Raw genomic sequence first — 16,448 nt, forward strand, 5'->3', positions numbered from 1 at the left:
TTTTTAATTCTGGGATTTATTTACCTTCTATAATTGAAACTTTGTAGCCTTGAGAGGAGCTCAGAGCCAGCCAGGGCGGGCGGGAAGCTTGGCTTCCTCCATCGCTAGGGGCAACCCAAGCCTCCTGCTCGCTCCAGCTCCGTGGCCACGGCCGGCTGCAAGCAGGTATCTGGGGTTTATTTATCTTCTATAATTGAAACTTTGTTGCCTTGAGTGGAGCCGCGGCAGGCGGGAAGCTTGGCTTCCTCCATCATTGGGGCAACCAAGCCTCCTGCTTGCTCCAGCTCCGTGGCTGCCGGCTGCCATCTTGGTTGGGTTAATTTGCATATAGTCGCTCTGATTTGCTGGTGGGCGTGTCTTAAGGCATAGCGAAGGTACGGTCAATTTGCATGTTTGTCTTTTATTAGTGTAGATAAGAAAGACAAAAAGATATAAGAAGAGAATAATTGGTATAGATACACCAGAATGAACTAAAAAAACCCTCAATTGTATAATTTATTAATTAAAATTTTCTATTTTTGCAAATATAATTAAATTAGCAAATTTATGGTAATTGTGATTAGAAAAGGAGAAAAAATACATGAGCAAGATTGAGGCAAAAAAAAGAGCATAAAACCAAAGATTCAAGGAAGAGTGATAAAATAATAAATGAATACTGTGTTCAACTTATGGCTATAAATTTGACAACACAAACAAAATGGTCAATTTTTCTGGAAAAAATGAATATTTCTAAAACTGGCTAAGAAACAAGCATAGTGCCTCAAGAGATCAATACCTGAAACAGATATAAACAAGTAGTAAATTTTCTACCTATAAAGAGAGACAGCGCTAAAGCAGTTTTAGAGAAGATTTTCTCCAGCATTCAGGGAAGAGATCTTTCTTATCTTTTATAAAATGTTCTGGAGAAAAAACATTAAAAGGTGAAGACCTAGTCAACTCAATTTACAAGGATTGCAGATTCCTGATATAAACTTCTAAAACAAAAAAATTGCCAATAAACAACTGACCACCCAACAAATAAATAAAACTATTTGCAAATCTTACTTGTGAATATAGATGCTTAAAATACAAAAATGAATAATTGCATAAGTAATTATATATGAGCAAAAGAATCTACTATACAAATATTTCATGTTTAACTTATTTCAAGATTAAAAGGTTAATGTAATGATAACAAATACCCCAGTGCAATCACTATCAATGTAATTAGTAAACTAGCAGAATTCAGGTTAATAATCAAACTCCCTATTCTTTATATACATTGTTTGATTTAATTTACTACTATTTTGTTGAAGATTTTTGCATCTATGTTCATGAGAGATATTCGCTTGTAGTTTTTTATCCTTGTAATGTCTTTTCCTAGCTTTGGTATTAGGTTAACTGGCAACATGAGTAAGTTTGGAAGTATTCTCTCTACATCTATGCTCAGAAATAGATTACGTTGAATTGGTATAATTCTTCCTTAATAGGTTTGTAGAATTTTCCAATGAACCCATCTGGGCCTGTTTCTTTCTGTTTGGGGAGGTTAACAAATATTGAAAATGTCTTTAATAGATATAGGCCTAATCAGATTATTTAGTTATTAATTTATGAGTTTTGGTAGCTTGTGTTTTTCAAAGCATTGATACATTTTATCTAGATTATCAAATCTGTGTACAAAGAGTAGCATTCCTTTATTAACGTTTTAGTCCATGGGATCTGTTATAATGTTCCTGCTTTCATTTATGATGTTAGCAATTTGGGTTTATTTTTGTTTGGTTGGTTTTTGCCTGGATAAAGTCTTATTAGTTCAAAAAAAGTATAGTATTGGCATAAGAATAGACAGATCGAGCAATGAAACAAAATAGAGGCTGCAAATAGACCCTTACATATATAGTCACTTTATTTTTTTCAAAGTCTCCAAATAAATTTAATTAGGAAGGATAATTCTTTACAAATAATTGCTCTTGAGCAACTATAGAAACATAGGAAAAAAAGAATATTCACATAAATTCCATCATATCAAAAATTACTTTAAATTTAATTAAAAAAACAAAGCATGAAATTTTTCAAAGAATATTATATTGTTACTAGAGGCCCAGTGCATGAAATTCTTGCACTGTGGGGGCGGTCCTCAGCCTGGCCTGTACCCTCTCGCAGTCCGGGATCCCTCAGGGAGATCGGGCCTAAGCCGGCAGTCAGATGTCCCTCTCGCAGTCCAGGGCTCTCACATGCTGGGACCCCTCCCTCCTTACCAGCCACCTACAGCAGAGGAGGGAGAGGCTCCTGCCACCACCACTGCACTGGCCAGCCATGAGCCCGGCTTCTGGCTGAGCAGTGTTCCCCTTGTGGGAGTGCATTGACCACCAGGGGCAGCTCCTGCATTGAGCGTCTGCCCCCTGGTGGTCAGTACGCATCATAGTGACCGGTCATTCCACCGTTTGGTTGATTTTCATATTAGGGTTTTATTATATAGGATCATTGTGGAAGGAAAATATTTTTGAGACAAGAGCACTAATTAAAAAGGAATAAAAGTGTCACATTGAACTTGAACACTCTTAAAATTTCTCCACATGAAAAAAAATATAATTTAGAGAATGAAGTACAAGCCATGGACTTAGAAAAATTAATAGCAATGCATGTAGCAGACAAATAATTAATTTAAAGAATATATAAAGAATCACTAGATATCAATAATTACAATACAATGTAATAAGAATGGGTAAAACATTTGAAGATACATTTCACACACAAAAAATATTCAAAAGCCATTTAAGTCTTTGAAAATGTTCTCAACATTGTTGGTCATCATGAAAATGCAAGAGGAAACCACAATGAGATGATCATCATTCTTTATATTCTTTTGAATAGCTAATTAAAAACAATTGACAACACAAATTTTTGGAAAGGATGTGGACCATTAGAATTCTCATACACTGCACACACATAACCACATTGGGAAACATTTCAACACTTTTTTTTATTATTTTTTATACCCGCTATCCTAGATATTTATCAAGGAGAAATAAAAGCATATGTTCAAAAAAAGATTCATATAAGAATGTTCATAGTCACTTAATGTACAATACCTCAAATTTGGAAACAACCAACAGTGGAATGGAGAAATTGATTGTAGAATGCCACGCAGCAATAAAAAAAGAATGAGCTACTGATCTATGCAGCCACATGGACAAATTTCACAGGGATGATGTTGAGTCCAACCCAAAGATTTATGCAATAGAATATTACTCATATGAAATTCAAGAAAATACAAATGTAACATATGCTATTTAAAATCAAAGTAGAGTTTTCCTTATGAAGCAGATGTTGGCATTGGTTGGAAAGTGGCATGATAATAGTTTCTGGGATGATGCAAATGTTCTTTGTATTGACTCTAGTGGTATTTTGGTATATATTTCTTTGTATACAAATTATCTCTCAATATAAAAATAAACTATCAAAACAAGTAAGGGATTGAGTTAAAAAACATTTTAGAAAAATAGACAAAACAAATAAACAGCCATAATTGGTCCTAAAATATATGTAAATTATATGTAAAGTTGCTTAACTTCACTTATACAAAATGTAAATTAAAACTTTTTTGAGATAGACATTTTAACTTTTTAGATGGGCACAATTCCAAAAGCTTCATTAAACAAAGCATGGCCAACAAGACTATCAGGGTAAAGTAATTAGCTGGCAAGTGAACATGGCATAATCTTTATGGAGGGGATTTGGAAAAATCTCATGAAACACATTTATTTTGGGCTTTTTCTCAGCAATCTCACTTCTAGAAATTTACCCTGAATTATAGATTCACTAATGTGAACAAACAACAATGACATAATATCAATAATAAGAACACATACACAAATATAATCACAAGATCAATTTTAATAGAAACATATTGGGAATAATCTAATACTGCAAATAGTTATTAACTAGAAAAAGGGGGTATTCTTTATTAGAATACTATGCAGCTATCTATAATAATGAAAGGATAATATGCAAATTATACCAGAAGTCATTCCATCCTTCCGGACAAAGCTAAGGCTTTGAGGGAAGCCCGGGTCCCAGGTGCCAGAGGGAAGCTGGTGCCAGCAGCCTGGGGGAGGAAGGCCTACTCTTGCACTAATTTTGTGCACTGAGCCTTTAGTATATTATTTTAAAAAATCTCTTTGAACTTATTTTGAATGCTTTCTAGTCTCTATATTAGTAAGTTAATAAAAGATTATTTAAAAAAATCTCTTTGAACTTATTTTAAATGCTTTCTAGTCTCTATATTAGTAAGTTAATAAAAGGTCTTATAGTATGCATAATATATTACTTGCTCATGAAGAAAATAAAAATAAGTCTAATTTTTGTAAGAATTTTATTCAGGGACAATAAACTTTTAAAAAATAAAATAAAACTAATGAAAATAGTTACTTACAGAATGTGGGTTTAAAGTGATAAAATAGCAGATTCAATTTTTGTGAATATAACTTTTCCCATAGTTTTGAATTTTGAACCATGTTATTATTTGGTCAAGCTAATTTTGTTTATTAGAGTAATATAAAACATTAAGTTAATTTTGTTTACTAGAGTTACGTAGTAAATTATCAAATATATTGATTTTCTTAGGAACAATTGTTCTTACTCTGGGGGAAGAAAGATGCAAATATGGAATAGAAAAAGGGAAGGAGAGTGAGAATGATTCTGAACTATGATGCTGAACTGGAGTTAAAGTCATTGGAGTCAAGTAATTACTAAAAGACATGGAAGCCAACTATGCATTGGCAATGACCATATTTCATGCCCATTCTAGATACTATTACCTACTGAAAACAAACAAACAAACAAACAAACTAACTAACTAACTAAAAAAAACTAATGTTTCTTATAGAAATGACTGGTTTAGGTGTTGGACAGGAATTTCAAAGAAAGCTGGAATATCCAATTGTTCAATGAAATAAGACAATCCTCCCAGCCTAATGGAGATCTGGCAAAAACACACAGGAGCAAGATTATACAGCTCCCACTGGCCAAATTATGAGCTTTACAATGAATAGTGACATAAATGGATCTTAACATATAGTTTTCCAAAATATATACAGGTCATACTCATACTAAAACAAAATTATAATTAAAAAGTGAGAGAAGAGCAATGAATAGTTTTTCTTAAAAAAAATAATGCTACTGGGTAATTTGTGGACTTCATTTCACTAAATATTCAGTGCATATTTATAATAAATCCATGTATAAAATCATTTTTACACAAATGAACTTAAAAATATACTTTCTGAAACTTTGTATTTAAAATTTTCTATTTATTTATGAGCATTCATATTGAGCTGTTGTTGAAATGACTCTAGCTCACTTGAAAATTGGTAAAACAGTAAGTCACAATCTCTTTTGCAAAATGTGGGTAAGGCAATGGGTATATATTTTAAATTTTATGAGCAAAGATAATTATTGCCTTTTAAATATGCATGTCATCATATATATTTTTTCTTGTATTTGTCCACCTGTTTAGTGTTTGTTTCTTCTGCTAGATTGTGATTTCTATTATCCTTACAGAATGTTGCATTCATCCTTATTTCTGTAGGGCCTAGCACAGTGGTCGGCAAACTGCTGCTCTCGAGCCACATGCGGATCTTCGGCACCTTGAGTGTGGCCACGAAGTTTCAATCTCACTGTACATGCGCACCCGCACATGGTATTTTGTGGAAGAGCCACACTCAAGGGGCCGCAGTTTGCAGACCACTGGCCTAGCATATTGAGAGTATCAATATAGATTTTTAAAGTATAGTAATGATCGATGTTATTTGTTATCATTAATAACTTATTCAATACAAATGATTGTTTTGTTAAGTAAAGCAATTTTATTTAATAAACAAACTCTATTTTGTTACCCATATATTAAACATAGGTATTTGGTTGGTGCTGTGGGAATAACAATAGTTAACTTGATGTGCAACAGACACATACAACATGCATCTATAATGCATGGCTAGAAGGTCATAGTGAGACATCAGGATTTGCTTTGCACAAAAAATGTAGACACTTTCTGTGAGAAGGGCTAGGATAGTGGAACTGACATTAAGTACAAAACTATCAACTTCATATGCTTAGTAAAAAACAAACCTTCACTAGTCAGAAGGAAATAATTCATATAAAAACCTATCACTTCCTTTCTTCAGAAGGGGTAAAGTTTGGTGTTTCTAATTTAAACTTGTTGTTAAACCAATACCATGAACTCATATGTGAACTATAGGAAGAAAAAAAATGGGTGCAAATAGGTAAAAAATGATGCAATTGTTTCCAGTCAAACTTTTGGAGATGGTGGAATCAGAAAGTGGCATTATGGGAAACAATCCAGGAGAGGATGGTATCAAGATCGGTGAGGGTAGGGGCAGCCTCCTTGCTTCAGCCCAATGCAGGCTTGGATGCAGAGGAGCATGGCAGGTGGATGGGCAGAAACCCCACGTCTGTCTGGGTGACCCGACCATCAGAGGAAGACAAGAACTTCAAGTCCTCTTCCACGGCACTCATTAGACAACCCCTTTGGGCTCCAAAAGGTAAGAAAGAAAATTTTGAGTGGGACTAATAACTTGTAATAGTGGATGAAAAAATAGAAATTTCCTCATGATGATATGTCTTCATTTTTACTTCCAGACCAGTATGACCCAGGTTTACACAGAGCCTTTGGTTTCAAGTTCACAGAATGATTTATCTGCCAGTTATGTTGTAGAGCTTTTGAAGCAAAAAATGTTTAGGTTTCTGGAGATTCCTATAGGTATTAGCCTTACAACTTCCTTTAAGAGTATTTAGAGAATTTTTTTTAAAAAGGTGATAATAAAGCACTCGAGGAACATTTATAAAATTTGAATCATTATCACAGGTAAAATGGTATGAAATACTTTGGAGAAGAAAATAGTTTTAAAGAATTCAAATAAAAGACTACTGTAGCATATTACCATTTGTATCAAAAATAAAATGAATTATTGGCTTATTAGACTCCTTATGGCAGCGAGAATTTTACATAAAATAAAAGGAATAATTTTCTTGTATGGGTACCTTAGTGCTAAGAATCAGCAAATATACTGACCTTTAGTTTGAAAGGGATTAAAGAAAATAATATAATATAGAAAACACTATGTGAAAAAATGTGTTATATTTTACATAATATAATTTATTAATTTGAGTTCTACTGATTGATTTCTTTTTAACCAATAAAGTCCTTAAATTGCTTCAATGACTTTTGCTTTATAAACTTTCAACTTGCATGGAATTATAAAAGTACTAGAGGCCCAGTACATGAATTCCTGCATGGGTGGGGTCCGGCCAGCCTGGCCCCAATTGGGGCAGATCAGAGCTGAGCCTGTTGAAAGGAGGAGATGGCAGAAGGTTGGCTGGCCAACCCACCTCAATCATGGCCCGATCATGCTGGGCCAGCTGGGGGAAGGGGCTGCAGGCGATTGGCCAGAGGGCCCCACCCCCTATTGGGATGGGGGGGCAGATTGGGGGTCAGTGGCCAGGGGAGGGGGTGTGGGAGGTTGGCCAGCCAGCCCCACCACCGATTTGTGTGTGGGGAGGTGATCAGGGGCAGAGCTGGCTGAGGGGAGGGGCTATGGGCCGATTGGGGTGGTGGGAGCTGATCAGGGGTGGGGCTGGCCATGGGGAAGGGCTGTGGGCAGTGGGCCAGCTGGCCCCACCCTCCAATGGGGTGGAGGGTCCAATCAGGGGCCAGCAGCCTGGAGGAGGGGCCATGGGTGGTTGGCTGGCCAGCCCTGCCCCTGATCAGAGTAGGGCAGGCAATCAGGGGTGAAGCTGGCTGGGGGGTGAGGCCATGGGCTGATGGGGTGGTGGGGGCCCATCTCAGGGGTGGGGCTGGCCAAGGGGAGGGGCTGCAGGTAGTTGGCCAGCCAGCCTTGCCCCTAATCAGGGTAGGGGGGACGAACTGAGGTGGGGCCTTGTGGGGGAAGGGGCTGTGGGCCGATCAAGGTGGGCCAGGCCAATTGGGGGCAGGGCTGGCCAGGGGGAGGGGCTGCAGGAGGTTGGCTGGCCGGCCCCACCCCCAATCAGGCCAGTTCGCTGGCCGCAGTGAGCGTCATAGTGACCAGTCATTCCAGTCATTATGGTGTTCCAGTTGCTGGATTTTTATATATATAGATAGGATTAGTTGTCAAAATATTTATTAACACTTATTTGTTATATTTATTAAAGCAATCAATTTCATATTACAAATTTGACATGGCAAAGTAATTAAAAACGTGTTTCCATTTTAAAGTAAAAACATATACACAATTAAAATTAAGTTAATAATCTCCAGCATAAATCTTTGCATTTACTTAACAACATTTTTATAATTTCTATACTTCTGGATAGTCTTTTGACTAAATTAGGAGGCATTCCAAGAAAAACAACTAAAGATGCTCTTTCTATACCATACATTTTAAGCACCACAAATATTCTTTGTGCTCACTGTGACTTTTTTAATTACACTTTCTTTTTCAGTACTTTGGATTGTTGGATTCAGTATTTTGTTTTCTTTTGATCAGAAGGTGTGAGACTTTATTGCCTAATGTGGTACCATTTGTTCTCTGTGAAATATGGTTAGCGTCACCTTACTTTTTTATTAAGTGTATATTTATAACCTTTAGAAGCAAATGTTCTCTGTCCACATGGCTAGCGTTTATTGTTTTATGTTCTGCACGCAAAGCTGCTTTTCTTAATAATAAGAAACAGCTGTCATAAGCACAACAATGAATGCAATGGGTCATACATGCTTAAATTAGAGACAAAGGGAGCCAAGCAGGGCTAAACTCTTTAATTCTGTCTCACTCTTCCATGATTGATGCACTCTAAAAAGAGTGCTTATACACTGTGTTGAGATTTAACAGATGCTAAAAGGAGCCTGTTCCAGTATACATTTGTTAGGCAGCTGTGTTTTACACCAGCAGTGATTACAATGGGGAAATCAATGTTTCCATGACTGTAAGATGGACTGAACTTACATACAGGAAAACTAATGTAAAATAATGAAAAATATTAGTGTGGTCCACAAATGCAATCAATCACTTCTATGGTAAATACACACACACACACACACACACACACACACACACACACACACACACTAGATATCATTACATTGATTTGTTCTTAATATATTATATGTCATTTATTAAATCATATAAATTATTTTATTTTCATATAAATGATAGCTGAGTTACTGAACTATGCAGGCTAGTGGTTATAAGACATATGAAGCTACATATATTTTAAGGAAAAATGAAAATAAACTTAGAATTTTTGTCATGTGGTACATAAGGCTAGCCAAAAAAGTTTTCTTCTATCTTAACCTCTGTTTTCATGGATTTAAAAGTCATCTTTTGATTCTGTATTTTACATATTAAAATTCAAATGTGGACATTAAGAAAAATTGTCTTTTCTGATGCACACATCTACTCATAAAAGAAGCAAAACTATATATAAAATAATGCCTACAGAGGATTTACATGGTTTCAGGGAATTTACAGTTAAGGATATAAAAGTTATTTACAAACAACAACCCAAGTGCCCATCAGTAGATTCGTGGATATAAAAGTATGGTACATTTACACAATGGAATACCACTGTGTCATATTAAAGAAGGACGCCTTACCATTTTGTGACCTGGAGAGAATTATGCTAGATGAAATAAGCCAGTCAGAGAAGACAAGTACCACATGATTTCATTTGTATGTGGCATCTAATGAACAAAATAAAAACAATAGAAACAGACTCATAGATAACAGACTTACAGCTATCAGAGGGGAAGAGGCTGGTTGAAAAAGTTGAGGGGGTTAAGCAAAGAAAAAACAATCTCATAGACACAGACAACAGTATGATTATTACCAGAGAAAAATACCAGAACATTCAAAAATAATAATGATGATGCAAATGTTACAATCACCAAAACCCCAGGAAAGGTGATATCAAACGGCCCGGAGTCAGAGGGAGAAGGCTGTGCCCACTTCTGTTCTTGTCCTTTCATATGAATTAATTAAAATGAGTTACTCAAGATAATTACATTGTGTTAAAGAAAATTTGTTAAGAAAGTAATTTATTAAGAAAGTAAGACATGCAAAGTTATTAAAGGAGTAAGGCAAACAAATCTATCATCCTACATAATGGGCTCTCTCAACTAATCTGAGGAGCGAGTTGGGTGTGAAGTTTCTGCCTTATTGACTTTTCTGACTATAGATTTTGAAATTCCTCTGCCAAATACCTTGGCACATTAATTTTCAAGATCTCCCTTTTACTTTCATGTGGCTTTCCCAGAATTTGGAAGAAACACCTGGCAATTTTATCTTGTCAAGCCACTAGATTGCTAGCTTTTCTGTTTAAGAAGTGGAATGAGAGACTGAACTCTTCCTTCTCAAGAGTCCTTGGCTGGGGGAACATAAAGGCTTGCTATTTACAGGTTGGCTGCAGGCTGCCAAATTGTTTAATTTTCTTGTCTCAGTTTCCCCATTACTCCTGCCTTGGAATTTTTCTAGTTTCTCAATATCCTGTAACAGAAGGAGACTTGATGGGGTGGTGAGCACACAATACAATATACAGATGATGTATTATACAATTGTACACCTGAAACCTATATAATTTTAACTAATGTCACCCCAATATATAATAATAAAAGCATAATATGCTAATTAGACTGGACAGCCTAACCACCTTCCGGACATCATTCCAGACGTCCTTCTGGATGAAGCTGGTGCGGCAGGGGCCGAGGCAGGGGTGACCAGGTAGGCAGGCAGAGGCAGTTAGGGGTGATAAGGCAGGCCAGCAGAGGTGGTTAGGGGTGATCAGGCAGGCAGGCAGAGTGGTTAGGGGCAATCAGGCAGGCAGGTAGAGTGGTTAGGTGCCAGTGGTCCTGGATTGCGAGAGGGATGTCCAACTGCTGGGTTTGGCCCAATCTCTGTGGGATCAGGCCTAAACCGGCAGTCAGATATCCCCCAATGGGTCCCATATTGCGAGAGGGTGCAGGCCGGGCTGAGGGACCGCCCCCTTCTGCGTGCACTAATTTCATGCACCAAGCCTCTAGTCCTATATAATAAAATCCTAATATGTAAATCTATCAAACAGTGGAAAGACCAGCGAAAGGACCGGTCACTATGATGCACACTGACCACCAGGTGGCAGACAACACAGGAGCTGCCCCAGTCAGAGTCAGCAAGTGGGTGGCGCCAGGCCACCAGCCAAGGCAGGTGCCAGCGGGGGCCCCCTGATCGCCCGCCAGTCACCCCACAGATTGGCTCTGATAGCCGGCCAAGCCTCCTTATATGTTGGGAACAGTCTCTTAGATTTAAAAATTAAAACCTGGCAAGGCTACTCTAACAGTGAAAGAACAGGATGATGCAGCAATGATATGCATGGACTCTGGCTTGCACATTTTGTGGTCAGCCCTGATTCTGACACTTATAACTATGTGACAAAGCCAATTATTTCAGTTTTTCCACCCATAAGATGGGGAAAATGGTACTACTGCCTCAGAAGGATCATGTTATGTACTAGTTTTTATAATCAGGGCAAAAAAATGTAGCTGCCCTTACAACAGCAAGATGACTTTCACCTGTATGAAAAGTATGGTCACTGGTGCATGCAGCATCTCAGATTCCGAGAGGGATGTTCGACTGCTGATTTAGGCCTGAAAGGCCTAAACTGGCAGCTGGACATCTTCTGAGGGGTCCAGGATTGAGAGAGGGCACAGGCTGGGCTGAGGGACACCCCCCCTTCCGCCCTGTGCAAGAAATGTGCACCGGGCCTCTAGAAAAATCAATAAAAATTTTAAAAAGAATATAGAGGTTTTGCGTTTTTAAAAAAATCTTTTGTCTATTATAAATAACTAGTTGCCTGGTGCACGAAATTCATGCACATTAAAAGGGGATTAATTAGAGGAAATATTTTAATATTGCTATTTGCCCTTTCTCTATAATAGAAGTGTCAGAGATGAAAGAAAATTAGTAAAATGTATATGAAAACCTTCTTCCTGTCAGAGTCTATGGTGCGCTGTGGGACCCAGAGTCAAGTCCCTGCCCACCCATGGCACATCAAAATCACGCGAGACTCAGACCCAGCTGGCCTCACCCCCATTGGGCAAGATCCAGACCCGGCTGTCCCCACCCTTGTCAAGCCCTGCCAGGAGAGGGGTGCAGCCTCAGGTCCTCTGGCCTGGTGCCATGCAGGGGGTGCAGCCTCAGGTCCCCCAGCACACTCTTGGGCCCCCTGGCCCGGCACTGGGCGGTGGCGTGACCTGAGGTCCCTCGGCCTGGTGGCAGGGCGGGTGGCATTGCCTGAGGTCCTCCAGCCTGGCACTGGGGCAGGGGGCATGCCTTGAGGTCCCCGTCAAGTCCTGACGGGTGGGGGGGTATGGCCTGAGGTCCCCTGTCAGGCCCCACAGTGCGGAGGGCACAGCCTGAGGTCTCCCGTCAAGCACTGCTGGGAAGGGGACATGGCCTGAGGTCCCCTGGCCTGGCACCAGGGCAGGGGGCATGGCCTGAGATCCCCTGTCAAGCCCCACCGGGTGGGGGGGCACAGCCTCAGGTCCCCTGCCATGACCCAGGGCCACGCAGCCTCAGGTACCTGCTGATTGCTCATTAAGGCTCGTTATGGGAATTCAGACTCCACTGTGGGTTGTGGGTGCAGCCAACTTGTGTTTACAAAAACTCCGCCTCCGCTGTGGGCACAGCCATCTTGTGTTACGGAAACCCTGCCTCCACTGTGGGCGCCACCATCTTTGTGACAGCACGACAGTCAATTTGCATATTCCCTCTTTATTAGATAAGATACTTCAATGAATCTGAGAGTGTGAATAACTTTTGGGGAGCTTGCTTTCAATTCTTTTGGATAAACACCTAGGGTTTGACTGCTGGATACTATGGTAGTTCTATTTTTAAATTTTTGAGACTGTCCTTACTGTTTTCCATAATGGCTGCACCAGTTTACATTTCCACTAACAGTGCACAAGGGTTATAATTTCTCCATATTGTCCTAATAATTTGTTATTTCCTGGGATGTTTTGATAATGGCTATTATAACAGGTATGAGGTGATATTTTGTTGTAATTTAAATTTGCATTTTCCTGATGTTGAGAAACTTCTTGGCTATTTGTATGTCAACCAAAGTATCCACTGAAGATAAATGGATAAAGAAAATGTGATATATACATACAGTGAAATATTAGTTCTTCTTTAAAAAGGAGGGACATCCTATCAAATTGAAATAGGAATTTTAGGGGCATATAGGCAGGTTTAGGGAAATTTTAGAATTGGGGTCCATGAAAAAACCATAGGGCTACAGGTTGGGAGAAGGTACATCTCCATAACACAAGGGAGAGGCAACAGTTACATTTACATAAGATAAGGGAACTGGGAGTAGCCAAGAGGTCTATATTTACAAAATAAAGAAGGAGGAAGAAAGCCCAGAAGGAATAGGAGGACAATGAGGGAGGAGAGCCTCAGGAGTTACTATAGTAAGCAATTCGAAAGGGAATATTGACCAATCAGAAGGGATATCAGGACACAGGAACTGTAGCCTTTATAAACCATGGAAACAGGAAGTCAGTGGGACCCTTTCCCCCTCCCCAAGTGGGAGTCCGTTCTGTAGGACTCTATCCCCCACCCCACATGGATTCTGTACTTGTTCTTCAATAAATCTCCACCTTTGCTATACCATCTTCTGTTCATGGATTCATTCTTCGACTCCAGTGGACAAAAAATCCGGGATCCAGTCCAAAAATTCTGTATTAATATGTTATAATCCTGTCATAGGATACATCTTGAGGCCATTATGCTTAGTGAAATAAGCCAATTAAGCCAGAACAAATACTGAATGATCCCATTTATATGAGGTACCAAAAGTGGTCAAAATCATAGAAGCAGAAAGTAGAATGGTTGTTGACAGAGGTTTAGGGGGTAGGAGAACACGAAAGCTACTGTTCAATGAGTGTAGTTACCATCAAGCAACATGAGAAAGTTCTAGAATTCTTCTGTACAGCAATATTCATATAGCTAACAATACTGTACACTTAAAAATTGATGAGAATAGATTTCATGTTTTAGAATTATTTTATCAAAAAATAGAATAGAGGAAAAGAATATAGTCTTGCACATATTTACATTCACATAGGCAATTATTAGCATGCAGTTCTTTTACTTTTATAAAATAGTTTTCAAGTATGTATTTCATAAGGATTATTAATTAGTCTTCTTGGGATGCCATAACAAATTACCACAGATCACTAGGCATTTATTTGTTCACAGTTCTGGAGGCTTTAAGTCCATGACCAAGGTTCTGGCAAGTTTAGTTTCTGGTGAGAACTCTCTTCCTGGCTTTTATCCCCAAAGTCACTGAGGAACAGTTAATTTTCTTCAATTTTTAAAATATTTATTGCTGAATGTATTACAGATGTCCTCTTTGATGTTTATAGCTTTTTTCCCATTGACCTGCCCTGCACCTGCCCCTCTCAGGCCTTCATCACTCTATGTCTGTGCCCATGGGCTATGCATGTATGCATGTAAATTCCCTTGTTAATCACTCTCACCCACCACCCACCCCTGTCTTCCCTCTGAAATTTGTCTGACAATTTTTCTTCAATCTTTTAATTTCTATGTGTTCCTCAAAATTAGTTTAAATAATCTCCAAATTCACTATTTTTTTTCTCTGTTATCCATTCTTCTGACAAACACATCAAAACATTTTATTTGTATCAGTTATTATAGTTTTTAGTTCTAGAACTTTAATTAATCATTGTTTGTTTGTCTTTGTTTTCTATGCTCTGCTGAGAGTTCCCATTTTTAAAAATTGTATCCATCTTGTCCTTTAAATTTTGTACACTTTTAGTAACTGACTTAAAGTATTAGCTATTTATACATCTGAATCTTCTTAATGTCAGTTTATGTTTACTAATTTTTCTTTATTATCATATTTTCTTGATTTTTTTACATGTCAAGCAATTTTTATTGTCTTTTTGACATTATGTATATTAAATTTTAGGCTATTAGGATTATGTCCAATTTCTTTACAAGGTATTGAATATTTTTGCTGACATACCTATTTATTTACTCTTGTGAGAAGAATTTTCTACATTTGCTTTCCTTACTAAAGTCATAATTTGGTGAAGAAGACAATAAATACCCTAGGTATTATAAGTAGAGAGTGTTTCAATGAAAACGATTGTTTGTTTACTGAAATGGAGTTTTTGGATTGGAACCTGGATTCTTTGTCCCCCGGAATCGAAGAATGAATCCACGGACAGAAAGTGGTATAGCAAAGGTGGAGATTTATTGAAGAACAAGTACAGACTCCCACATGGGGAGAGGGAAACAGTCCCATAGAATGGACTCCCACGTGGGGAGGGGGAAAGGGTCCCACTGAGTTTCTTTTCCCCATGGCTTAGAAAGGCTACAGAGCCTGGTGCCTTGATATCCCCTCTAATTGGTCACTATTTCCTTAGACTGGTTACTATAGTAACTCCTGGGCTCAAAGGTTGAGTCTCACATGGGACATGTGAGGTTATCCCCCCAACCCCCTCCTTCCTTATTGTTTTCTATTCCCTTTGGGCTTTCTTCTTCTCCTTCTGGATGAAGGGCTTCCTTCTCTTTATTTTGTAAATATAGATCTTTTGCTGTTCCCTGCTCCCCCATTCTATGGAAATGTACCTGTTGCAGCTTTTCAGCTTCCCCTATTCTATGGAAATATACCTTCTGCTGCTCTGCAGCCCTGTGCTTCCTCCATGGTCCCCTTAATTTCCAAAATTTCTAAAATTTCCTAAACCTGTCCTATTTTACCCCTAAAATTCCTGTTTCATTGCAAAGCTTTTCAAAGTCATGTGTTTATATTCTTCTTTTGGAGGAAGACTAATATCTTCCAAATATCAAATGAATCATTACCTTGGAAACTGGCACTAAAACACCACTGGAAAAAAAGATTCTGAAAACAGTAGTTTTCATGCTTCTAGACCCTGTCCTACACAAAATCTCTTATAATCCTCATAATATGTACTTGAGTTTTTCTACCACTATCTCATTGCAGCCATAGTGTTTCTATTTTATTTTGTTGTTCACTTGCTATTTTATTGGTCTGTGCTTTTTTTCTGTTGGTCATCACTCCTATTTGAAAACTGTTGTATCCTTGCTTTTTGATATAGTGTTTTCTTTTTAGGGTACTCCCCTTTAAAGTATCCCCCTTTTTCTCTATATTTGCTCTCTCCTTGATATCCCCTCTGATTGGTCACTATTTCCTTAGACTGGTTACTATAGTAACTCCTGGGCTCAAAGGTTGAGTCTCACATGAGAACCATTATTGTTACAGTAATAAGTTTAGTGAGTATAAGATAGTATAATCAAATTTCATTTCTTTATAAGAATGAATTTTAAACTTTACTTAGAAGTGAAACTTAACTTGTGTGTGTGTGTGTGAGACCCTGATAAGTAACTTGTAAC

The sequence above is a fragment of the Myotis brandtii genome, unplaced genomic scaffold, assembly GCF_000412655.1.
Source record: "Myotis brandtii unplaced genomic scaffold, ASM41265v1 scaffold141, whole genome shotgun sequence".
Lineage (NCBI taxonomy): Eukaryota > Metazoa > Chordata > Mammalia > Chiroptera > Vespertilionidae > Myotis > Myotis brandtii.